We start from the raw sequence: 8172 nt of genomic DNA on the forward strand, positions 1-8172 counted from the left end.
TATTGTAAACACGTGTTTTAGATGTAAAATATAAGAACTTAACGTTAAAAATATAAAAAGTATGATTAGTTTAATAGAAATGACTTAAGACGATATTTAGCGGATTCATCACCTGTATTTCAAAATTTTTTTACGACCTTTTATATTCACCCAAATGTATTGTAAAGACGTGTTTTAGATGTAAAATTATGTGAACTTAACGATAAAAATATAAAAAGTATGATAAGTTCAATACAAATGACTTTAAACGATATTTAGCGGAATTATCACCATTTTTTACCCAATTTTTTCCCAAATTTTTTTTCTATTTTTTGTATTCACCCAAATGTATTGTAAATACGTGTTTTAGATGTAAAATAATGTGAACTTAACGATAAAAATATAAAAATTATGATTAGTTCAATACAAATGACTTTAAACGATATTTAGCGGAATTATCACCATTTTTTACCAAATTTTTTTTCTATTTTTTGTATTCACCCAAATGTATTGTAAACACGTGTTTTAGATGTAAAATAATGTGAACTTAACGTTAAAAATATAAAAAGTATAATTAGTTTAATAGAAATGACTTAAGACGATATTTAGCGGATTCTTCACCTGTATTTCAAAATTATTTTACGACCTTTTATATTCACCCAAATGTATTGTAAAGACGTGTTTTAGATGTAAAATTATGTGAACTTAACGATAAAAATATAAAAAGTATGATTAGTTCAATACAAATGACTTTAAACGATATTTAGCGGAATTATCAACATTTTTTACCAAATTTTTTTTCTATTTTTTGTATTCACCCAAATGTATTGTAAACACGTGTTTTAGATGTAAAAATAATGTGAACTTAACGTTAAAAATATAAAAAGTATGATTAGTTTAATAGAAATGACTTAAGACGATATTTAGCGGTTTCATCACCTGTATTTCAAAATTTTTTTACGACCTTTTATATTCACCCAAATGTATTGTAAAGACGCGTTTTAGATGTAAAATTATGTGAACTTAACGATAAAAATATAAAAAGTATGATTAGTTCAATACAAATGACTTTAAACGATATTTAGCGGAATTATCACCATTTTTTACCAAATTTTTTTTCTATTTTTTGTATTCACCCAAATGTATTGTAAACACGTGTTTTAGATGTAAAATAATGTGAACTTAACGTTAAAAATATAAAAAGTATGATTAGTTTAATAGAAATGACTTAAGACGATATTTAGCGGATTCATCACCTGTATTTCAAAATTTTTTTACGACCTTTTATATTCACCCAAATGTATTGTAAAGACGTGTTTTAGATGTAAAATAATGTGAACTTAACGATAAAAATATAAAAAGTATGATTAGTTCAATACAAATGACTTTAAACGATATTTAGCGGAATTATCACCATTTTTTACCCAATTTTTTCCCAAATTTTTTTTCTATTTTTTGTATTCACCCAAATGTATTGTAAACACGTGTTTTAGATGTAGAATAATGTGAACTTAACGATAAAAATATAAAAAGTATGATTAGTTCAATACAAATGACTTTAAACGATATTTAGCGGTTTCATCACCTGTATTTCAAAATTTTTTTACGACCTTTTATATTCACCCAAATGTATTGTAAAGACGTGTTTTAGATGTAAAATAATGTGAACTTAACGATAAAAATATAAAAAGTATGATTAGTTCAATACAAATGACTTTAAACGATATTTAGCGGAATTATCACCATTTTTTACCCAATTTTTTCCCAAATTTTTTTTCTATTTTTTGTATTCACCCAAATGTATTGTAAATACGTGTTTTAGATGTAAAATAATGTGAACTTAACGATAAAAATATAAAAAGTATGATTAGTTCAATACAAATGACTTTAAACGATATTTAGCGGAATTATCACCATTTTTTACCAAATTTTTTCCCAAATTTTTTTCTATTTTTTGTATTCACCCAAATGTATTGTAAATACGTGTTTTAGATGTAAAATAATGTGAACTTAACGATAAAAATATAAAAAGTATGATTAGTTCAATATAAATGACTTTACACGATATTTATCGGAATTATCACCATTTTTTACCAACTTTTTTCCCAAATTTTTTTTCTATTTTTTGTATTCACCCAAATGTATTGTAAACACGTGTTTTAGATGTAAAATATAAGAACTTAACGTTAAAAATATAAAAAGTATGATTAGTTTAATAGAAATGACTTAAGACGATATTTAGCGGATTCATCACCTGTATTTCAAAATTTTTTTACGACCTTTTATATTCACCCAAATGTATTGTAAAGACGTGTTTTAGATGTAAAATAATGTGAACTTAACGATAAAAATATAAAAAGTATGATTAGTTCAATACAAATGACTTTAAACGATATTTAGCGGAATTATCACCATTTTTTACCAAATTTTTTTTCTATTTTTTGTATTCACCCAAATGTATTGTAAACACGTGTTTTAGATGTAAAATAATGTGAACTTAACGTTAAAAATATAAAAAGTATGATTAGTTTAATAGAAATGACTTAAGACGATATTTAGCGGTTTCATCACCTGTATTTCAAAATTTTTTTACGACCTTTTATATTCACCCAAATGTATTGTAAAAACGCGTTTTAGATGTAAAATTATGTGAACTTAACGATAAAAATATAAAAAGTATGATTAGTTCAATACAAATGACTTTAAACGATATTTAGCGAAATTATCACCATTTTTTACCCAATTTTTTCCCAAATTTTTTTTCTATTTTTTGTATTCACCAAATGTATTGTAAATACGTGTTTTAGATGTAAAATAATGTGAACTTAACGATAAAAATATAAAAAGTATGATTAGTTCAATACAAATGACTTTAAACGATATTTAGCGGAATTATCACCATTTTTTACCAAATTTTTTTTCTATTTTTTGTATTCACCCAAATGTATTGTAAACACGTGTTTTAGATGTAAAATAATGTGAACTTAACGTTAAAAATATAAAAAGTATGATTAGTTTAATAGAAATGACTTAAGACGATATTTAGCGGTTTCATCACCTGTATTTAAAAATTTTTTTACGACCTTTTATATTCACCCAAATGTATTATAAAGACGTGTTTTAGATGTAAAATTATGTGAACTTAACGATAAAAATATAAAAAGTATGATTAGTTTAATAGAAATGACTTAAGACGATATTTAGCGGATTCATCAGCTGTATTTCAACATTTTTTTACGACCTTTTATATTCACCCAAATGTATTGTAAATACGTGTTTTAGATGTAAAATAATGTGAACTTAACGATAAAAATATAAAAAGTATGATAAGTTCAATACAAATGACTTTAAACGATATTTAGCGGAATTATCACCATTTTTTACCCAATTTTTTCCCAAATTTTTTTTCTATTTTTTGTATTCACCCAAATGTATTGTAAATACGTGTTTTAGATGTAAAATAATGTGAACTTAACGATAAAAATATAAAAAGTATGATTAGTTCAATACAAATGACTTTAAACGATATTTAGCGGAATTATCACCATTTTTTACCCAATTTTTTCCCAAATTTTTTTTCTATTTTTTGTATTCACCCAAATGTATTGTAAACACGTGTTTTAGATGTAAAATAATGTGAACTTAACGTTAAAAATATAAAAAGTATGATTAGTTTAATAGAAATGACTTAAGACGATATTTAGCGGATTCATCACCTGTATTTCAAAATTTTTTTACGACCTTTTATATTCACCCAAATGTATTGTAAAGACGTGTTTTAGATGTAAAATAATGTGAACTTAACGATAAAAATATAAAAAGTATGATTAGTTCAATACAAATGACTTTAAACGATATTTAGCGGAATTATCACCATTTTTTACCCAATTTTTTCCCAAATTTTTTTTCTATTTTTTGTATTCACCCAAATGTATTGTAAATACGTGTTTTAGATGTAAAATAATGTGAACTTAACGATAAAAATATAAAAAGTATGATTAGTTCAATACAAATGACTTTAAACGATATTTAGCGGAATTATCACCATTTTTTACCAAATTTTTTCCCAAATTTTTTTCTATTTTTTGTATTCACCCAAATGTATTGTAAATACGTGTTTTAGATGTAAAATAATGTGAACTTAACGATAAAAATATAAAAAGTATGATTAGTTCAATATAAATGACTTTACACGATATTTATCGGAATTATCACCATTTTTTACCAACTTTTTTCCCAAATTTTTTTTCTATTTTTTGTATTCACCCAAATGTATTGTAAACACGTGTTTTAGATGTAAAATATAAGAACTTAACGTTAAAAATATAAAAAGTATGATTAGTTTAATAGAAATGACTTAAGACGATATTTAGCGGATTCATCACCTGTATTTCAAAATTTTTTTACGACCTTTTATATTCACCCAAATGTATTGTAAAGACGTGTTTTAGATGTAAAATAATGTGAACTTAACGATAAAAATATAAAAAGTATGATTAGTTCAATACAAATGACTTTAAACGATATTTAGCGGAATTATCACCATTTTTTACCCAATTTTTTCCCAAATTTTTTTTCTATTTTTTGTATTCACCCAAATGTATTGTAAATACGTGTTTTAGATGTAAAATAATGTGAACTTAACGATAAAAATATAAAAAGTATGATTAGTTCAATACAAATGACTTTAAACGATATTTAGCGGAATTATCACCATTTTTTACCAAATTTTTTCCCAAATTTTTTTTCTATTTTTTGTATTCACCCAAATGTATTGTAAATACGTGTTTTAGATGTAAAATAATGTGAACTTAACGATAAAAATATAAAAAGTATGATTAGTTCAATATAAATGACTTTACACGATATTTATCGGAATTATCACCATTTTTTACCAAATTTTTTCCCAAATTTTTTTTCTATTTTTTGTATTCACCCAAATGTATTGTAAACACGTGTTTTAGATGTAAAATATAAGAACTTAACGTTAAAAATATAAAAAGTATGATTAGTTTAATAGAAATGACTTAAGACGATATTTAGCGGTTTCATCACCTGTATTTCAAAATTTTTTTACGACCTTTTATATTCACCCAAATGTATTGTAAAGACGTGTTTTAGATGTAAAATAATGTGAACTTAACGATAAAAATATAAAAAGTATGATTAGTTCAATACAAATGACTTTAAACGATATTTAGCGGAATTATCACCATTTTTTACCCAATTTTTTCCCAAATTTTTTTTCTATTTTTTGTATTCACCCAAATGTATTGTAAATACGTGTTTTAGATGTAAAATAATGTGAACTTAACGATAAAAATATAAAAAGTATGATTAGTTCAATACAAATGACTTTAAACGATATTTAGCGGAATTATCACCATTTTTTACCAAATTTTTTCCCAAATTTTTTTCTATTTTTTGTATTCACCCAAATGTATTGTAAATACGTGTTTTAGATGTAAAATAATGTGAACTTAACGATAAAAATATAAAAAGTATGATTAGTTCAATATAAATGACTTTACACGATATTTATCGGAATTATCACCATTTTTTACCAACTTTTTTCCCAAATTTTTTTTCTATTTTTTGTATTCACCCAAATGTATTGTAAACACGTGTTTTAGATGTAAAATATAAGAACTTAACGTTAAAAATATAAAAAGTATGATTAGTTTAATAGAAATGACTTAAGACGATATTTAGCGGATTCATCACCTGTATTTCAAAATTTTTTTACGACCTTTTATATTCACCCAAATGTATTGTAAAGACGTGTTTTAGATGTAAAATAATGTGAACTTAACGATAAAAATATAAAAAGTATGATTAGTTCAATACAAATGACTTTAAACGATATTTAGCGGAATTATCACCATTTTTTACCAAATTTTTTTTCTATTTTTTGTATTCACCCAAATGTATTGTAAACACGTGTTTTAGATGTAAAATAATGTGAACTTAACGTTAAAAATATAAAAAGTATGATTAGTTTAATAGAAATGACTTAAGACGATATTTAGCGGTTTCATCACCTGTATTTCAAAATTTTTTTACGACCTTTTATATTCACCCAAATGTATTGTAAAAACGCGTTTTAGATGTAAAATTATGTGAACTTAACGATAAAAATATAAAAAGTATGATTAGTTCAATACAAATGACTTTAAACGATATTTAGCGAAATTATCACCATTTTTTACCCAATTTTTTCCCAAATTTTTTTTCTATTTTTTGTATTCACCAAATGTATTGTAAATACGTGTTTTAGATGTAAAATAATGTGAACTTAACGATAAAAATATAAAAAGTATGATTAGTTCAATACAAATGACTTTAAACGATATTTAGCGGAATTATCACCATTTTTTACCAAATTTTTTTTCTATTTTTTGTATTCACCCAAATGTATTGTAAACACGTGTTTTAGATGTAAAATAATGTGAACTTAACGTTAAAAATATAAAAAGTATGATTAGTTTAATAGAAATGACTTAAGACGATATTTAGCGGTTTCATCACCTGTATTTAAAAATTTTTTTACGACCTTTTATATTCACCCAAATGTATTATAAAGACGTGTTTTAGATGTAAAATTATGTGAACTTAACGATAAAAATATAAAAAGTATGATTAGTTTAATAGAAATGACTTAAGACGATATTTAGCGGATTCATCAGCTGTATTTCAACATTTTTTTACGACCTTTTATATTCACCCAAATGTATTGTAAATACGTGTTTTAGATGTAAAATAATGTGAACTTAACGATAAAAATATAAAAAGTATGATAAGTTCAATACAAATGACTTTAAACGATATTTAGCGGAATTATCACCATTTTTTACCCAATTTTTTCCCAAATTTTTTTTCTATTTTTTGTATTCACCCAAATGTATTGTAAATACGTGTTTTAGATGTAAAATAATGTGAACTTAACGATAAAAATATAAAAAGTATGATTAGTTCAATACAAATGACTTTAAACGATATTTAGCGGAATTATCACCATTTTTTACCCAATTTTTTCCCAAATTTTTTTTCTATTTTTTGTATTCACCCAAATGTATTGTAAACACGTGTTTTAGATGTAAAATAATGTGAACTTAACGTTAAAAATATAAAAAGTATGATTAGTTTAATAGAAATGACTTAAGACGATATTTAGCGGATTCATCACCTGTATTTCAAAATTTTTTTACGACCTTTTATATTCACCCAAATGTATTGTAAAGACGTGTTTTAGATGTAAAATAATGTGAACTTAACGATAAAAATATAAAAAGTATGATTAGTTCAATACAAATGACTTTAAACGATATTTAGCGGAATTATCACCATTTTTTACCCAATTTTTTCCCAAATTTTTTTTCTATTTTTTGTATTCACCCAAATGTATTGTAAATACGTGTTTTAGATGTAAAATAATGTGAACTTAACGATAAAAATATAAAAAGTATGATTAGTTCAATACAAATGACTTTAAACGATATTTAGCGGAATTATCACCATTTTTTACCAAATTTTTTCCCAAATTTTTTTCTATTTTTTGTATTCACCCAAATGTATTGTAAATACGTGTTTTAGATGTAAAATAATGTGAACTTAACGATAAAAATATAAAAAGTATGATTAGTTCAATATAAATGACTTTACACGATATTTATCGGAATTATCACCATTTTTTACCAACTTTTTTCCCAAATTTTTTTTCTATTTTTTGTATTCACCCAAATGTATTGTAAACACGTGTTTTAGATGTAAAATATAAGAACTTAACGTTAAAAATATAAAAAGTATGATTAGTTTAATAGAAATGACTTAAGACGATATTTAGCGGATTCATCACCTGTATTTCAAAATTTTTTTACGACCTTTTATATTCACCCAAATGTATTGTAAAGACGTGTTTTAGATGTAAAATAATGTGAACTTAACGATAAAAATATAAAAAGTATGATTAGTTCAATACAAATGACTTTAAACGATATTTAGCGGAATTATCACCATTTTTTACCCAATTTTTTCCCAAATTTTTTTTCTATTTTTTGTATTCACCCAAATGTATTGTAAATACGTGTTTTAGATGTAAAATAATGTGAACTTAACGATAAAAATATAAAAAGTATGATTAGTTCAATACAAATGACTTTAAACGATATTTAGCGGAATTATCACCATTTTTTA

This window comes from Diuraphis noxia, unplaced genomic scaffold (assembly GCF_037042655.1).
Source record: "Diuraphis noxia isolate RWA-SAM2 unplaced genomic scaffold, SU_Dnox_SAM2 contig0011, whole genome shotgun sequence".
In the NCBI taxonomy this organism is placed as follows: domain Eukaryota; kingdom Metazoa; phylum Arthropoda; class Insecta; order Hemiptera; family Aphididae; genus Diuraphis; species Diuraphis noxia.